Below are 17,535 nucleotides of genomic sequence, written 5' to 3'. Positions count from 1 at the left end.
TAACTAGTTACAACAGTTTATGCTAGATTCTGGTTCTGAGACACCATGTTTGGTCTCAGTTCTTCCAAAAATTCATGTGCGTGATACACATGCCACAGACCATTTATTGGCAACAGCTGAGATAAATATTATTTTTGTTTCATGAGTGAGGGTGAACTCATATCTCTGGAGGATTTCGGGGGTGGGAGAGCAATTTAGTCATGATTGGCCCTTGGTCTCCCTTTCTTTAGAGCTGTATTCTTTTACAACAAAAAGAAAATAAAAGAGAAAAATGAGTCTGTTAATGAAGCATATTTCAAAGTTTCTCTTCATGAACCCTGGGCTGCTCTTTCCAGGAAAATTCCTCAGATTGTTTATCATGGCAATCAACAATAGGAGGGCTCAGGGCCATGCTGACTTTGAGAAGGAAATTCAGGCTCATGATTTTTTCCTCAAAGATAAAAAGCTGAAACACTTTCTTCCACTGCCTCTGAATTATCACATGGATGCTTTGTTGTGTTTGCTATGGCCATGTTATTTAAAAAGGAGGGGGAGGCTCCTGGGTTGGCTGACAGCTGGGTTTCAATGCAGACCTCTTTACTTGCTAATGGCAAAATACCTAACATTTGACGTTACAGTGTGGTGAATTTTGGGGTGAACATTCACGGTGAGGTGTTCCCAGCACACGCTGAGTAGAAAATGTAACCCTTCTACCCGTCAGAGTTGGCAGCAACAAGGGCCGGGTTCAGTATCTACGGGATCCATTCCAATAACACAATGCAAACCGGCTCGAGCCCCCACCCAGTGACCTGGGACAAATATATACCACCCCCGCTGGGCGCCTCCAAGAGGCAATACTTCCCCTCTCGCAAGCACATAGTCTGAGTGTAGCAAAAAGCCTTTTAATAACAGAGAGAAACAATGTGGCATTATGTTGGGGAAACACCACCAACAGGATTCATAACACAACCCATGAGCAAAAAAACCCACCCCAAGCAAATTGGGGCATGCCCCTTTCCCTTGGGTTCTTGAGTCCAGCAACCCCAAATCACCCAAAATCCCAAAAGTCCAATGACCCAAAAGTCTCTGTCCCTGGTCAGGGCAGCCCCAGAGTTCGAAAGTTTATCTGCGGAGCTTTACCTCCCAACCTGGGTGGAGATGGGGGGGGAGAGAGAGAGGTAAGGGGCACCTTACATGATCTGAAGCTGACTGCCCCACAGCTCCACAGGGCTTCGCTCCGCTCTGCTCCACCAGCCAGTCCACAAACTGCTCCGCTCCGCATCCCACAAGCAGCTCCCGCAGTCCCATGAACTGCTCCACCAGCCAGTCCACAAGGCACTCCAGCCACCCCACAAACTGCTCCACAATACATTTTCAGGCTCCCCCACTACTTAACACAACGCTCAGTGATTTCAGCTGTTAGTCAGTTCAGCTCTTTCGTGAATTCAGCTTGTAGTAGGGGAGCCTCAGTGCTGGTGCACCATTAGCCCAAAGTGAGCTCAGCAGCCTGTAACTAGACTCCTAACAGAATCAAAATTAGCTCTGATATTCCACAGTGGAGAGAGGAGGAAGTGCAATCAGCATGTAAGGCCCTCACCAAGGGGCCATGCCACCAAGTATTAATACTTGTCCCCAGTCTCTCTCAATTCACAGAGTTTAATGTTTAAAACCCATGACCCTTGCCTAGCGAGTGCTACTTAGTTGATGGTGAGTCCCTCCATCATAACAGAAGGCCAAGTACAGTTCCAAGCACAGTTCCCATAATCAGGGTAATAACAATTTATTCTTCCTGCCCCAATAACAGAGACACTGGGGATCCCACAGCAGCCAAAGTGACCATTTGGGCAGCTGTGGCCTCATTCTAGGAGGGGTGGGTGTGCCTATGCAAATGAGATCGGCCCCTGAAGTTCTTTTCCACAACTTGCCACACCTCACCACCAGATGTCAGGGTGGAGCTCATCCTGACTCTGCTTACAATAGATGGGACAGCTTTCCCCAAGAAACGCTGGTAAAGCTGCCCACTGTCCTGTTATGGAGCTGTGCCTGGGTAAGGTCTTCAGGATTGGGCCAAAGGCAGAGTTTAGTTGTGTGGTGCCATAAATAGAATGGGAAGGGTCACCGCCTGTCTGTAGACAGTGCTATAAAATCCCTCCTGGCCAGAGCAAAACCCTTTCACCTGTAAAGGGTTAAGAAGCTCAGCTAACTTGGCTGGCACCTGACCCAAAGGACCAATAAGGGGATAAGATACTTTCAAATCTTGGGGGAAGGAAGGCTTTTGTGTTGTGCTCTTTGTTTATGTGGTGGTTCTCTCTTGGGACTGAGAGAGGCCAGACAGAAATCCATCTTCTCCAACCCATCCTAATCCAAGTCTCCAAAATTGCAACCAGTATCGGTAAGCCAGGCAAGGCAGATTAGTTTATCTTTTGTTTTATGTGAATTTTCCCTGTGTTAAGAGGGAGGTTTATTTCTGTTTTCTGTAACTTTAAGGTTTTGCGCAGAGGGGGGATCCTCTGTGTTTTGAATCTGAATACCCTGTAAAGTATTTTCCATCCTGATTTTACAGAGATGATTCTTTTACCTTTTCTTTAATTAAAATTCTTCTTTTAAGAACCTGATTGATTTTTCATTGGTCTTAAGATCCAAGGGTTTGGGTCTGTGTTCACCTGTACAAATTGGTGAGGATTATTATCAAGCCTTCTCCAGGAAAGGGGGTGTGTAGGGCTTGGGGGGATATTTTGGGGGAAGACATCTCCAAGTGGTCTCTTTCCCTGTTCTTTGTTTAACACGCTTGGTGGTGGCAGCATACTGTTCAAGGACAAGGCAAAGTTTGTACCTGGGGGAAATTTTTAAACTAAGCTGGTAAGAATAAGCTTAGGGGGTCTTTCATGTGGGTCCCCACATCAGTACCCTAGAGTTCAGAGTGGGGAAGGAACCCTGACATGTGGAAACAAAGGAAGGACAGTCTTGGGGTTACACTGGACGGGAACTCAGGAGAGCTGCTTTCAATTCCCAGCTTCCCAGGAGGCCTTGTCACTTCACCTCTCACTGTTTCCTCTGCCCACTAGGGATAATATTAATAAAATTTCTTGTGTCTTGTCTATTTCGAATGTAAGCTTTTGGGGGCAGGCACTGTCTCTGACCTACTGCACCCAGCTCAAGGGGGTCTTGATGCCGGCTGGGGCCTCTGGATACTACTGTAATACAAACAATACTGTGTTGCATGTCTTCATCTTGGATGGTGGGCCTCCTGGCTTCCTTGGCATCCATCTTAGCACCACACTTGTTTTAAATTACATTAAATTAATAGGTAGCAGGTTTCAAACAAACATAAGTAAGTATTTCTTCACACAATGCACAGTCAACCTGTGTAACTCATTGCCAGGAGATGTTGTTAAGGCCAAAAGTATAACTGAGTTTGAAAAAGAATAAGGTAAGTCATGGAGGATCGGTCCATCAATAGCTATTAGCCAAGATGGTCAGGGATGCAAGCCCATGCTCTAAACCTCTGAGTGCCAGATGCTGGGACTGGACGACAGGATGGATCACTTGATGATTGCCCTGTTCTGTTCATTCCCTCTGAAGCATCTGGCACTGGCCATTGTTGGAAGACAAGATACTAGGTGAAATGGACCTAGTATGGCTGTTCTTGTTTGTTACCTTCTTCCACACCTCCTTCCTTAAGAAAACCCTATTACACAGAGCTCTGACACTCTTGTTATACCTAAGTCCCCTTCTTCCAATGCAGGCAGGTTCCCATAATTAGAAAGTCAAACGAAATGCAAAAAATGATCTTTCTCCAAAAATTGTCAGAGTTTTTGCCTGTGGTAAGTACAAAAAATGGTGCTGTTATTGCTCAACCAAGTGGGTGTTGCTCAGTTTGCATGCAAGCGTGCACACCCACACCCACACCCTGAAATTAAAAAGTATAGGCCCAGACCCGCAGCTATTGTAAATGACTGGGGCTCTACCGAAGTCTATATCAACTGACACCTGCTGAGGACCCAACCTGCAATGTCTGCGTTTTAATACCCGTCTTTATGATTACTCAGCACGCCAGCCCTAATTTACCTCCTTCCTCATCTTATTACAGAAAAAACATATTAAACAAACTCCCCTAACTTTGGTTGTTATGAGCTGCCACAGCCATGCACCAGCTTTGTAAAGGGGCCTGTCCAAAAAGAAATCACGGATGTTGTGTAAATGGACTAGGTTTAAAATGAAAACTGCAGTAACAACAGGGAAACGTGGAAAGATGAGTGTCTGTTTTTTTCCCCTGTCAATTACATTCCATTAATGTTTCCAGTGTGTCTCTTTTTTAAGTTATAAAAAATAATCACCCCCACACACACACACACACTTATATGTACATTTTTACAAAGCAAATAAAGACCCCCAACCTGACGCATGACTCCTGCCCTTCAAACAGAGCACAAGGAAGTTGTTACACTCCTTGGCTCTCCTGTGCATTCAGATTTATGGCTATTCCATTGGAGTGATGACATTTGGTATTTCTCATCCCCGGCTATAAAATGCAACCTGCTATTTCCTAAGGCTTTACCATGCCAGAGGGGCTTTGGAGACCACTCCCCAAGGGACATAGAACAAAAGACTTAGGGCTCGTCTGCATGGGGGAGGGAGGGTTACTAGCTCAAGTTATTCTGTTATGTAGTTATGGCTTTGTGCCTTATGCAATCACTGTAGATTTGCTAAGGAAACATTTCACTGGACTTCTTTGTTTCAAGCAATGCTGTGTTTTCCTGATGAGGTGGCTGTCTGGGAAAGGGTTGTTCCTTTCCCTTCTGTTCTGTCCCTCAAAACTCTACACAGCTCAGGGGCTGCATGGGGAAGGCGGGTGGCCAGGGAGGGGAGGAGCTGGTGAACTGCAGGGTGTTTCTCCTCTGAAGTGGACTCAAGTCCACCTAGAAATAGGTGATTACTAAATAGTGCATGAAGCAACTTGGATTAGCCCTCTGCATGGCTTAGTGGAGGGGCTACAGAGCACTGGGACTGTCCTGAAGCCAATGACAGCACAGTTGGGATGTGGCTTCCTGAGCTGTCCTCAGAGGAACACAGAGGGGGTAAGAATCCTTCTATGCTGTTAGCAGGGATCTATAGGACTGGGGACAGGGTTTCCCACCTATCCCCAGTCTCAGCAGGCTTCCTGGGTCCTGCCCATGGGGGATGTCCCTGTAAGGTGCTGGCAGCTCTCAGCCCCCACTGGAACTGGTGGGAGCTGAGGGAACTCAGCACCTTACCGAGCTGAGCACACAGTGCATTCCTGCAGTTCCTGGGGACCAGCAGGGAGACGGCGGGCACAAGGGTTGCATATGGAAACCCATGCGGATTCATTCTGCAGTCCTACCTCAGAGGAGTACATGGGGCCTTCCGGGACATTACAAAGGCACCAACAAACCAAAAATGTTTGGCTTTGCTCAAGAGAAGAAGCATTTCACAGGACAACAGGACAATTATTCTACCAGAGTATGCAATTGGAGCAGCCTTCACCCAACACTCAAGCTGGGTTGGAAACGGATTTCTTGTCCTGTGAGAATTCTCAAGATTTAAAAAAAAAAAAATCCCATCCTGATTCAGGACAAAAGTCAATCTCAAAAATTTTCATGAATCAAAAAATTCCAAAATTTGGAATGGGTCAAGCAAAACGTTTTGTTGTAGTAATTTTGAAATGTTTTGCCCTGGATTCCAGTGGAAGCAACCCCACAGGAATTGGGCTGGCATGAAACCAATACCATAACCCTGATTAGCTCCCCTTTGACATCGAGATCATATATTTCACCAGTGTTCCAGAGCTGACTCAGTGCAGATACATGCTGCTTGTTGGACCTATTTATTACAATTAGTTGACATCCAGAATAAACGATGATTAAGCTCCTTTTACCCTATCGCCCTGCATGGTGCTTTGAATTTGCATTGTGATTGGATCTCTACCATGAAAAGCACTGGGATATGTGTCATCAGATTTCAATAAAAGAGGATAAATTACTGAATACTTGCCCATGTGGGTGTAGGGTTGCCAATTTTGGTTGGATGTATTCCTGGAGGTTTCATCACATGACATAATCTTTAATGAAAGATAATCTTTAATTCCTGGAGACTCCAGGACAATCCTGGAGGGTTGGCCACCCTAAGTGGGTGACATCTTTCAGTTATGCCCCATGTGTTTAGTCTGATTTACAAACAGTGTTAATAGTAAAGACTGGCTGGCAAAGATGGTTTAAATAGTGCATCTGAAGCATTTCTAATCCCTCTTGGTAAATAAATCATATATTTCAAAGGAGTGCATTCTGCAGCAGCTGGGTTATTTGAGTCACGTGTTAGAAGGTGGTGTGCATATTTCTCACCTTTACCTATTCTTAAAGATTTCTTTGGGGAAAAATATATATAAATTATTGTACCACTTATTCCTGCCCATATTACAGAATTGGAGTCATTTAGTGGAGATTAATGTTCCCCCTCAATTGTTATGAACACTGCTGCTTATCCCAGTAGTCCAGTGGCTAGGCCCTAGGGCTGGGACTGGGCATATTGGGGTTCTATCCCTGGCTTTCAGTTTCATTTTAGCCCTGTGTTAAGACTTGCTGTAATGGTTCAGTTTATTTGAATCATCATGTTTCCCATTTTTTCAAACATACCCGGTAAATCTCTTAGTAAAGACATATTGCCCTGAATCTGAAAAACATCCTTGTTCATTTCAGAAGAGTCAGAAATATTGGCAGCTCTTGACAGAATAAAAACCAACCATTCGCCACATCTTGCTTTTGCAAAGCTGACAGTAAGTGATCGACATTTCCGTTTCTTTGCTGTTCTAATGTTTTTGTTTCTGCATTCTCCATTCAATGACCTCATATTTTCATTTTCTCACCATTTCTTTGACCTCCCTCAACATTTAAACTTACAAGAATGACAGCATTCTCTGAAGATAGCCCCTGCACCACCTCTCATATAATATTTTCCTTTTTTAAAGCCCTGATTCAGGAAAGCACTTAAGCATATGCTTAAATCTCATTGACTTCATTGGGATTTAAGCACTTAACTTAAATGATGTCATGAACAGGGATGCTTCCCTGGATTGGGGGCAGGCCTAAGATTGTAGAACTGATAACTGCAACTGTGAATGGAGTCTAATCCTAGTCCTATGCTTTTAGGAGTTCCTGGGATATATGATTAAATAAAGCTGGGCAGAGAACAGCAATTCTGCTGTGCAGAAGATTTTGACACTTTAAAATGTGGATTCGTTCATCCATGTCAGTTCAATTTCAACAAGTCAGCAAATTTTGACAAAAATAAATGTTTCATTGAAATTTTTGTGATCAGCTGCAGAATTAAGTATTACACACGTGAGAAACCCTCCACACTGCTAGAAAACGGTATGCTTGCCCAGATGTAGTAAGCTATAGATGCAGACCCAAGCCAGAAGAATTAGAAGCCAGGGGTAGGATTTTCAGAAGTGTTCAGCATTGGCTTACCTACGCCCCCAGCAAAGTCAACAGTAAAACTGCCACTGAGATCAATGGGAGCAAAGCAAGGCTAATGCTGAGAGATTCTGAAAATCCAGCCATACAACCGTGCAAAACTTCTTCTAGTTATAGGGTTCTTCTGCTTACGTCCACTGCTTGACCAAATTCCACTCACTCAACATGTAACTTACACTCTCATATATTTCATGGCTCAACAGGACCAACTCCTGGCTTCTCATGGAATATCAAGTCAAATTCAAGGTTTCAGGCTTTATCTTTATGGTGCTCAATGGCCGTTAAAAAACCCACCAAAAATTCCAGGATGAAGCTCATGGTTGATAATTCCACATCTCAAACACAATGGAACTTTCCACAATAAGGGTAAAGCTTATGTATGCAGGAGACTGTGCTTTCTTGGAGGCTGGTTCCAGATTGTGGAATGAACTCCATCAAGAACTAAGGACTATCACAAACCTCACCACTTTCTGCTCCACGTGCAAGGTGCACGTCTCTGATCAGAACAAAATGCTGTCCTGCATGTACAATTTTCCCTTTGAGGAGAGGATAAAAGAGAATGAACAACACATGGCAGATGTTAGCCATATTACTTAATGTACTACTGGAAGGCACTTGGCAGTTATGACGAGGCGGGTGGCAAAAGAACTTCCTTGTCAAATACACCCACTTCAAGTTGGCCCAGTAATTATGGTGAGCATGACCTCCAGCTCTGGATATAAAAGAAACGGGGTGGAATCCTTCTCGTAATCATTCTTATTAACAGTGAGCTACTCATCACAAAGGCAAGACAAAAAAGAAGGAACTCCTACTTTTGATCTGCTAGATCTAGCTCATTCATTCCCAGTTTGTCTTATGGGGGCAAAACTGACATGAGGAAAGGTCACTTGAGTAAAATCCCGCAAATCTGAATATTAGAAATTGATTAAACCTGGCAGGGAATACAATGAAGTGGAGCTGCTTTGTCAAATTTACACAATGAAACTCCCATATTTTCCAATTCTGCTACAAAGCTGAAATGGAGACTGTATCATCTGAATGTTCCACAGGGATCCAGTAACCCTTTTGGAGAACCTGGTCTAAGTTTCGACCAAACCTGTGCTAATTTATGGTTTTGAGTGGAATCCATGGGAAAATAGAGTTCCAACCTTAAATCAGGCAAAACTTGACTATTTTGACTGAGCTTTACTCTTCCAGCTTTGATCGTCTATCAAGTTTTGATATGTTTCTTTGAATGCAAAATCAGGGATAAGACCTGCACACATTGAAATGTGTGCCAAACGTTTGCATGAACTCCTGCTAATTAATATGATAAGTTTCCCATAGTTCTGCAATGAAAGGATTTTTATGGTTGTTTCATTCTTTCCCCCACTGCTGAAGAATGTTTCACAGAGGTGTAACATTTGGATCTAGACCTGGATCTGAGTTTCAGGCATCCCAGAATTTGGGATGGTTCAAATCCAGGTTTAGGTTTGGGGCCAGAATTGGTTTCACATTTATTAGTCAGACAGCTGTGGCCTGATATGATGGATTTTCTTATACCAGAAGGAAAACTGTTTTATACTCTCATACCTTGTTCTTAGTTTCCCCATGGAAAATCCACTCAGGGTGGTGATTGTAGGTACCTATTTAGCTCCCATCACCATAAAAGTTGAGCACCTCACAATCTTCTAGTTTTTATTAGTGGTAGGCAATGAGAGAAATAATACCTTTTCATACAGGATTTTGATATTTCTAAGTTGGGTTTTGTACCAGCTAGGAAGAAAACCCTAGAATTTTGAAATTCTCGTGGGAAAAACAATGGAGTCCCAGCCCCAGGGCAGTCCCACTGGCGGGCCACCCCAGACCTTTGAAATCCAGGCTTTTGGGTTGGCAGGAAACCAGGAAGGCTGGGTTCCATGGGACCCCTGCCTGGATTCTGCTGGAATTTCAGGGAAATTGAACAATCTCCATGAAACGTTTTGATTTCGCTGAACTGGAAATTCCAACTACAACATATTTATTTGGATTTTTTCAGACCAGCTGTTGAGTTTATCTTCACAATAACAGGTGAGGCAGGGTAGTGCTATTATCCCCATAATACAAATGGGAAACTGAGACACAGAGCAAACAGGGTATGTCTACCCTGCCATAACAGGCCTTCAGCAGTGTCAGAGCCTTCATCAATTGACCGAGTCCCATGAGGCTCAGGCTGTGAGGCTAAAATTAGCAGTGTAGACAGGGCCCCAGCCTGCACCTGGGCTCTGAAACCTGGTGAGTGGGGAAGGGTCTCAGAGCCCGGGTTCTGCCTGGAGCCCAGATATCTACACTGCATCTTTCAGCCACTCAGCCTGAGTCAAATGACCCAAGCTCTGAGACGCAGAGCTGCAGGTTTCTCTTTGCAGTGTAGACATAAGAACATAACAATGGCCCTATTGGGTCAGACCAAAGGTCCATCTAGCCCAGTATCCTGTCTTCCAACAGTGGCCAGTGCCCCAGAGGGAATGAACAGAACAGGTAATCATCAAGTGATCCATTCCCTGTCGCTCATTCCCAGCTTCTGGCAAACAGAGGCTAGGGACACCATTCCTGCCCATCCTGGCTCGTAGCCATTGATGGACCTATCCTCCATGAATTTAACTAGTTCTTTTTTGAAACCTGTTATGGTCTTGGACATCACAACATCCTCTGGCAAGGAGTTCCACAGGTTGACTGTGTGTTGTGTGAAGAAATACTTCCTTTTATTTGTTTTAAACCTGCTGCCTATTAATTTTATTTGGTGACCCCTAGTTCTTGTGTTATGAGAAGTAGTAAACAACACTTCCTTATCTACTTTCTCTACACGAGTCATGATTTTATAGACTTGACCAAGGCACACAATAGAGCTGTGGTAGAGTGTAGGGAATTGAACACAGGCCTCCCAAGGCCCAGATGGTGCATTAACCACTGAACCATTCTTCCCATTAGTATGATCTAATGTCCCCTATCCCTCAAGTACATTTCTGCCACTGCACTTTGCTTAAGCTGTTTGGGACAGAGCCTCTCTGTTTGTAATATGCATGTGAACAGTGGGACCCTGCTCTGCAATTGGGGTTTCCAGGTGTCACTTCAACAGAAATCATTAATAACTGTTCTTGGAGTAGCAGCATTAGTCCACAATATTTCCAAGATTATTTTTGTTTATCATGGAAATATTTCACAGGCTTCCCAGCTGTTCAAGACACTATTGCACTTTACAGGCTCAGCTCATTGTTTTTTTAATTGCACAATTAATACTGTAAAAGAAAAATCAATTATGGGATAGTGAAGCAGTTAAAACAATTCTAAAGCCCCTTAAATTTGAGGGAGTGGAATACAGAGTTTTAATTCCTTAACAAGCACGGCTACTCTTACTTTACAATGGCTACTCTTTGCATAAAGTGGCTCTTTCTTTGTAAAAGCCAGTGTCACAAACCTTCACAGATGACAGTGAATTTGCATTTAAGTTGCACCTTGAATTATGGGGAAGTAATTTTTCAACATCTAGGGGCTTGCCAAATCTGGGTGAAATCATGGCTACAGTTCAGCCATGGGGCAAGGATTTCATCCTCTGTATTTAAACAAGTCCTTGCTCCCTTCACAGATCCTTCCTCCCAAGGGACTGACACATGCTTAATTGCTTTGCTAAGCAGGGGCTTACATCCCATTGAGTCATCTTCACATCCCATTGAAGGCATCTCCATTGAAATTGAGTGCTTTGCAGAATTAGCAAAAAGAAAAGGAGGACTTGTGGCACCTTAGAGACTAACAAATTTATTTGAGCAGAAGCTTTTGTGAGCTACAGCTCATTTCATCGGATGCATGCAGTAGAAAATACAGTGGGGAGATTTTATATTCACAGAGAACATGAAACAATGGGTGTTACCTTACATGCTGTAACCAGAGTGATCAGGTAAGGTGAGCTATTACCAGCAGGGGGGAGCGGGAAGGGAAAAAAAAAAACCTTTTGTAGTGATAATCAAGGTGGGCCATTTCCAGCAGTTGACAAGAATATGTGAGGAACAGTGGGGGGGAGGGGGAAGGGGGAGAATAAACATGGGGAAATAGTTTTACTTTGTGTAATGACACATCCACTCCCAGTCTCTATTCAAGCCTAAGTTAATTGTGTCCAGTTTTCATAGAATCATAGAATCAAAGAATATCAGGTTTGGAAGGGACCTCAGGAGGTCATCTAGTTCAACCCCGTGCTCAAAAGCAGGACCAATCCCCAATTAAATCATCCCAGCCAGGGCTTTGTCAAGCCTGACCTTAAAAACTTCTAAGGAAGGAGATTCCACCACCTCCCTAGGCAACGCATTCCAGTGTTTCACCACCCTCCTAGTGAAAAAGTTTTTCCTAATATCCAACCTAAACCTCCCCCACTGCAACTTGAGACCATTACTCCTTGTCCTGTCCTCTTCTACCACTGAGAATAGTCTAGAACCATCCTCTCTGGAACCCCCTTTCAGGTAGTTGAAAGCAGGTATCAAATCCCCCCTCATTCTTCTCTTCTGCAGACTAAACAATCCCAGTTCCCTCAGCCTCTCCTCATAACTCATGTGTTCCAGACCCCTAATCATTTTTGTTGCCCTTCGCTGGACTCTCTCCAATTTATCCACATCCTTCTTGTAGTGTGGGGCCCAAAACTGGACACAGTACTCCAGATGAGGCCTCACCAATGTTGAATAGAGTGGGATGATCACGTCCCTCGATCTGCTCGCTATGCCCCTACTTATACATCCCAAAATGCCTTTGATTAATTAATCAAATTAATTCCAATTCAGCAGTCTCTCTTTGGAGTCTGTTTCTGAAGTTTTTTCGTTGAAGAATTGCCACTTTTAGGTCTGTAATCGAGTGACCAAAGAGATTGAAGTGTTCTCCGACTGGTTTTTGAATGTTATAATTCTTGACATCTGATTTGTGTCCATTTATTCTTTTACGTAGAGACTGTCCAGTTTGACCAATGTACATGGCAGAGGGGCATTGCTGGCACATGATGGCATATATCTAATTGGTAGATGTGCAGGTGAACGAGCCTCTGATAGTGTGGCTGATGGTGATTAGGCCCTATGATGGTGTCCTCTGAATAGATATGTGGACACAGTTGGCAATGAGCTTTGTTGCAAGGATAGGTTCCTGGGTTAGTGGTTCTGTTGTGTGGTGTGTGGTTGCTGGTGAGTATTTGCTTCAGGTTGGGGGGCTGTCTGTAAGCAAGGACTGGCCTGTCTCCCAAGATCTGTGAGAGTGATGGGTCGTCCTTCAGGATAGGTTGTAGATCCTTGATGATGCGTTGGAGAGGTTTTAGTTGGGGGCTGAAGGTGATGGCTAGTGGCGTTCTGTTATTTTCTTTGTTGGGCCTGTCCTGTAGTAGGTAACTTCTGGGTACTCTTCTGGCTCCGTCAATCTGTTTCTTCACTTCAGCAGGTGGGTATTGTAGTTGTAAGAACGCTTGATAGAGATCTTGTAGGTGTTTGTCTCTGTCTGAGGGGTTGGAGCAAATGCGGTTGTATTGTAGAGTTTGGCTTTAGACAATGGATCGTGTGGTGCGGTCTGGATGAAAGCTGGAGGCATGTAGGTAAGCATAGCTATCAGTAGGTTTCCGGTATAGAGTGGTGTTTATGTGACCATCGCTTATTAGCACCGTAGTGTCCAGGAAGTGGATCTTTTGTGTGGACTGGTCCAGGCTGAGATTGATGGTGGGATGGAAATTGTTGAAATCATGGTGGAATTCCTCAAGGGCTTCTTTTCCATGGGTCCAGATGATGAAGATGTCATCAATGTAGCGCAAATAGAGTAGGGGCTTTAGGGGATGAGAGCTGAGGAAGTGTTGTTCTAAGTCAGCCATAAAAATGTTGGCATGCTGTGGGGCCATGCGGGTACCCATAGCAGTGCTGCTGATTTGAAGGTATACATTGTCGCCAAATGTGAAATAGTTGTGGGTGAGGACAAAGTCACAAAGTTCAGCCACCAGGTTTGCCGTGACGTTATCGGGGATACTGTTCCTGACAGCTTGTAGTCCATCTTTGTGTGGAATGTTGGTTTAGAGGGCTTCTACATCAAGAATTATAACATTCAAAAACCAGTTGGAGAACACTTCAATCTCTTTGGTCACTCGATTACAGACCTAAAAGTGGCAATTCTTCAACAAAATTACTTCAAAAACGGACTCCAATGAGAGACTGCTGAATTGGAATTAATTTGAAAACTGGACACAATTAACTTAGGCTTGAATAAAGACTGGGAGTGGATGTGTCATTACACAAAGTAAAAACTATTTCCCCATGTTTATTCTCCCCCCGCACTGTTCCTCAGACTTTCTTGTCACCTGCTGGAAATGGCCCACCTTGATTATCACTACAAAAGTTTTTTTTTTTCTCTCCTGCTGGTAATAGCTCACCTCACCTAATCACTCCGGTTACAGTGTGTATGGTAACACCCATTGTTTCATGTTCTGTGTATTTAAAATCTCCCCACTGTATTTTCTACTGCATGCATCCAATGAAGTGAACTGTAGCTCACGAAAGCTTATGCTCAAATAAATATGTTAGTCTCTAAGGTGCCACAAGTCCTCCTTTTCTTTCTGCGGATACAGATTAACATGGCTGCTACTCTGAAACTTGCAGAATTAGGGCTCTAATGCTGAATCTGTGACAACAGAACATTTCTCGGATGTGAGGTCTGTTATATAAACATAGGCAGACGACTTCAAAGCAGGGAGCTGGCAGAAGGGGAAGTTAAGCTTTAAAGCATAAATCTCTCTCGCAGACGCAAATATCTGCACTAATACCAAGATGAATACCAAAACAACATGGCTTTTTGAATAAATATTTCATTTTTCAGTTGCTCTACTTTCCAAGTTTCTGTATAAGAAATAAACATTTTTGCCTTATTTGGAAGAAACGCGGCATGCCACAAAATAAAAGCTAAAATGTAACAACCTGGGCTTTTCTCTGACTCACAAAGCAGAAAAATCAGACAAAATAATAGGAATGATGAAAATACCTAGCTTGTAAAGAGTGCTTTTCCCCTTTACAAAGGAGAGCAGGATGATTATCCCATTTTTTTCATATAAGAAAACTGAGGCACAGGAAGCTGAAGTGTCTTGCCTGAAAAGATCACCCAGGAGGTCAGTGGCAGAGCTGGGAGCAAAATCTAGGTCACCTGACTCCAGTCCGGTCCCCTAGCTACTAGACCACATTGCCTGGGAAGCAGACCGAGATTGAGACAAATGAGATCCCCTAATGGCATCAGAAATGTAGATGATGATGTAGAAGATGATGATCTATTTATAGAGTGCCAGCAGCAGGGTAGGACCTCTGACATAGCGCAGGGATCATTTCAGGTGCATGGGTAAGCAACACTGAGAGAGGGCGAAGGTTATAAGACCCGTCCTGAAATCCTTAGTCAAGCAAAACTGCCATTGAAGTTTGCTTGAGGAAGGCATGTCAAGACTACTAGGCCTGTAATACTTTGCTGACCCTTCGAAGTCCTAGACCATATGCACTGAAAAGCTGGCATTAGAGCCAGCTGAATTACTCACAGCAAATAAACAGCCACTGTATATATCACTCTCTTTCCTGTTCATCAATCATTTCCCAACAGACTGTGAATAATTCTCAGTGGCAAACAAATTAGGAAAGCAGAGGGGGCCTGCAACGAATTCGAACCTGATGATCAGCTGGTGAAATGTTCATGTGTTGACTATTTATAGACATAACATATTATTGGTCCCTTAGGTCACAAAATATTGTTTTGGGTCCCTGGTTGGATGACTGAAATTTTATAAATGGTGGAATAATAGTGACCGATGAGTAACAAATAGTCGCCATTGTGCATGAATACCCTTGTCAGTACAGGGTTTTTGGAAAGAGAACAGCCGCTCCTCAATCAGTGGTGTGAACAAAAAAGTCTGCCCACCAGTTCGTGAACGATCGTACAAAGCAGCAGGAACTTGGTTGGCCCAAACACCTGTGTGGCATTTGAGAAGAGGGTTGAAGAGCTGATTGTGCAGTATTCTGTCCAGTGTTTTTTGCATGCTCATCTGCACTGAACTGCACCTCTCTCATCATGCTTCCTTCAAAAGCACTGCATGCCCTCCCTCTGGTTGAGGAGAGCCGTAATAAAACCACTCTGGCTGAGGAGGGCTGGGAATTTGTTCCCCAATGGGATCAACCTTTGTTCAGGCGAAGGGAGTCCTTGAGAGACATGCACCATCCCCCCTCCTCTCTAGGGGGTTGAACACAGTGTCTGGCATACGACCAGCCTTTGCCAGTCCAGGATCGAACTGAGGGCCCGAACGTGGACCCCCTGTTCTGCAGTGCATTGCATCATCACTACACTGCAACAGCACAAATAACCCATCACTGTCCTACCTTCCAGATGCTTCCAGCCATGTTCCGGGGCTTTACCCGAGTCCGCGTTCAGTCTGGTCACTGAAAGCAGCTCTAGGGGCAGCGATGGGACAGCAGAAATAGCAAGACTGTTTGCTTAGGAAAGGGTGACAACCTGCTTATTACTGGCTTCTGCTCAGCACAGGCTCCTCTGTTACAACTGTGCATTTGGGGACCTTGTCTGTGCTGCCAAGAAAAAAGAATCTCTCTTTTATGAGCTGCCCCTTCCTCCCTTTCATGCTGTAAAAAATTTCCTCACATATGTCTGTTTAGTAAACTCCTTTAATTACGTTCCATTGGAGTGACAGTAATCCACTGATGTTTGGCTTCATTAATGCTACCAGACTGAACACTTGCCCTCCTCTGTTATCTTGTATCTTTTCACCCCAATGACGTGTAAAAGAGAAATGCCCTAGGATGATAACCAACTGTGACTCTTGCTTGTTCTGGCTTGAAAGGAATGATTACCTTGAATTGCACTTAATCCTGGATTTCAAATCTCGAAGAAACAGGACACCTGAAAACCAGGACATGTTATTAATTAGCTTAGCAGTACCTGGGTAGCACCCACAACATGCTAGACACTTTCCTTACAGGTAGAGATGACAGCCCCTAAACTGAAGAGCTCACCAGTCTACATCTAGAGCTGGTTGAAAATGTTCTTGAGGTGCGGTTTTCCACCTGAAAAAAAAAAAGCCATTTTGTCAAGATGGAAACTTTTCCACAGCAACGTGCTGATTTTGACAAAATTTGGTTTAGAAAACAATTGAAAAGCATTTTGGTTCTTCACTGCAGAACAATTTCATTTTGAAATTTATTTATATTACAGACTTTATATATTATGTTAAGATATTATGATTTTTTATAATTATAGAACTTTTAAAAAGTCAAACTCAGAAGTGCTTTTATTTTATTGAAATTTTGATTGATCCAAAATAAACAATAAAATCCAAAAGTTTCATTTAGCTAGAGATTTAGATTTGGGGAGGGGAGTGGTCCGAGTTGGTAAACCCTTGACTCCCCCAAGGTGACTTCCCTTCACTTTATTGTGCTAACTTATGTTAAAACTACAGCCTCCCTCATCTTTACCACACGTTCATTACAATGTGTTAGCTAACATGAGTTAAGAACACCCTTTTTCCCTAGTGAAAATGCACCCAGTGAGAGACATTTTACCTAAATCGAGATGTGGCTAGTTAAGTAGCAGCAGGTATGTGATTGTCCTGGTTTTGTACATGAGGTTTATTTTTCTTTAAGAAGAATTCCTTTCTCCTTCTTTCTCCTGTACCCACTTGACTCCGGATCAAACAGTGTTGTGGGAAGATTATACCTTGGTGTCGCACTTGTAATGGGACTTAGTTTACACCACAAGTTGTGCCTCTTCTTTTCTCATTGCTTTACTGCTTCTTTGTTCTACAAGCCAATCACAATCAGGTCCCATGCTGGTGATATCAGCAGAGAGGTTAAAGGCTAAATGAGCACAGAGACTAAGCTGACCTCTCGTCTTGAGAGATGGCCACTCCAACTCAGAGTTGAAGAGCGCTGGGCAGGGGAAGCTTGCCCATACTTATCCTTTCTCCGAGGCTGGCAATCCAGCACCATTGGCGAGTGCAAAATTTACTCTCATGGTCAGAGACTCCCAACACAAATTTTATTTTGAATCTGAAAGTTTGGTTGAT

The sequence above is a fragment of the Lepidochelys kempii genome, chromosome 11 (genome assembly GCF_965140265.1).
Source record: "Lepidochelys kempii isolate rLepKem1 chromosome 11, rLepKem1.hap2, whole genome shotgun sequence".
NCBI lineage: Eukaryota > Metazoa > Chordata > Testudines > Cheloniidae > Lepidochelys > Lepidochelys kempii.
The sequence above is the reverse complement of the archived record's forward strand: the minus strand, read 5'-3'. Positions refer to the sequence as shown.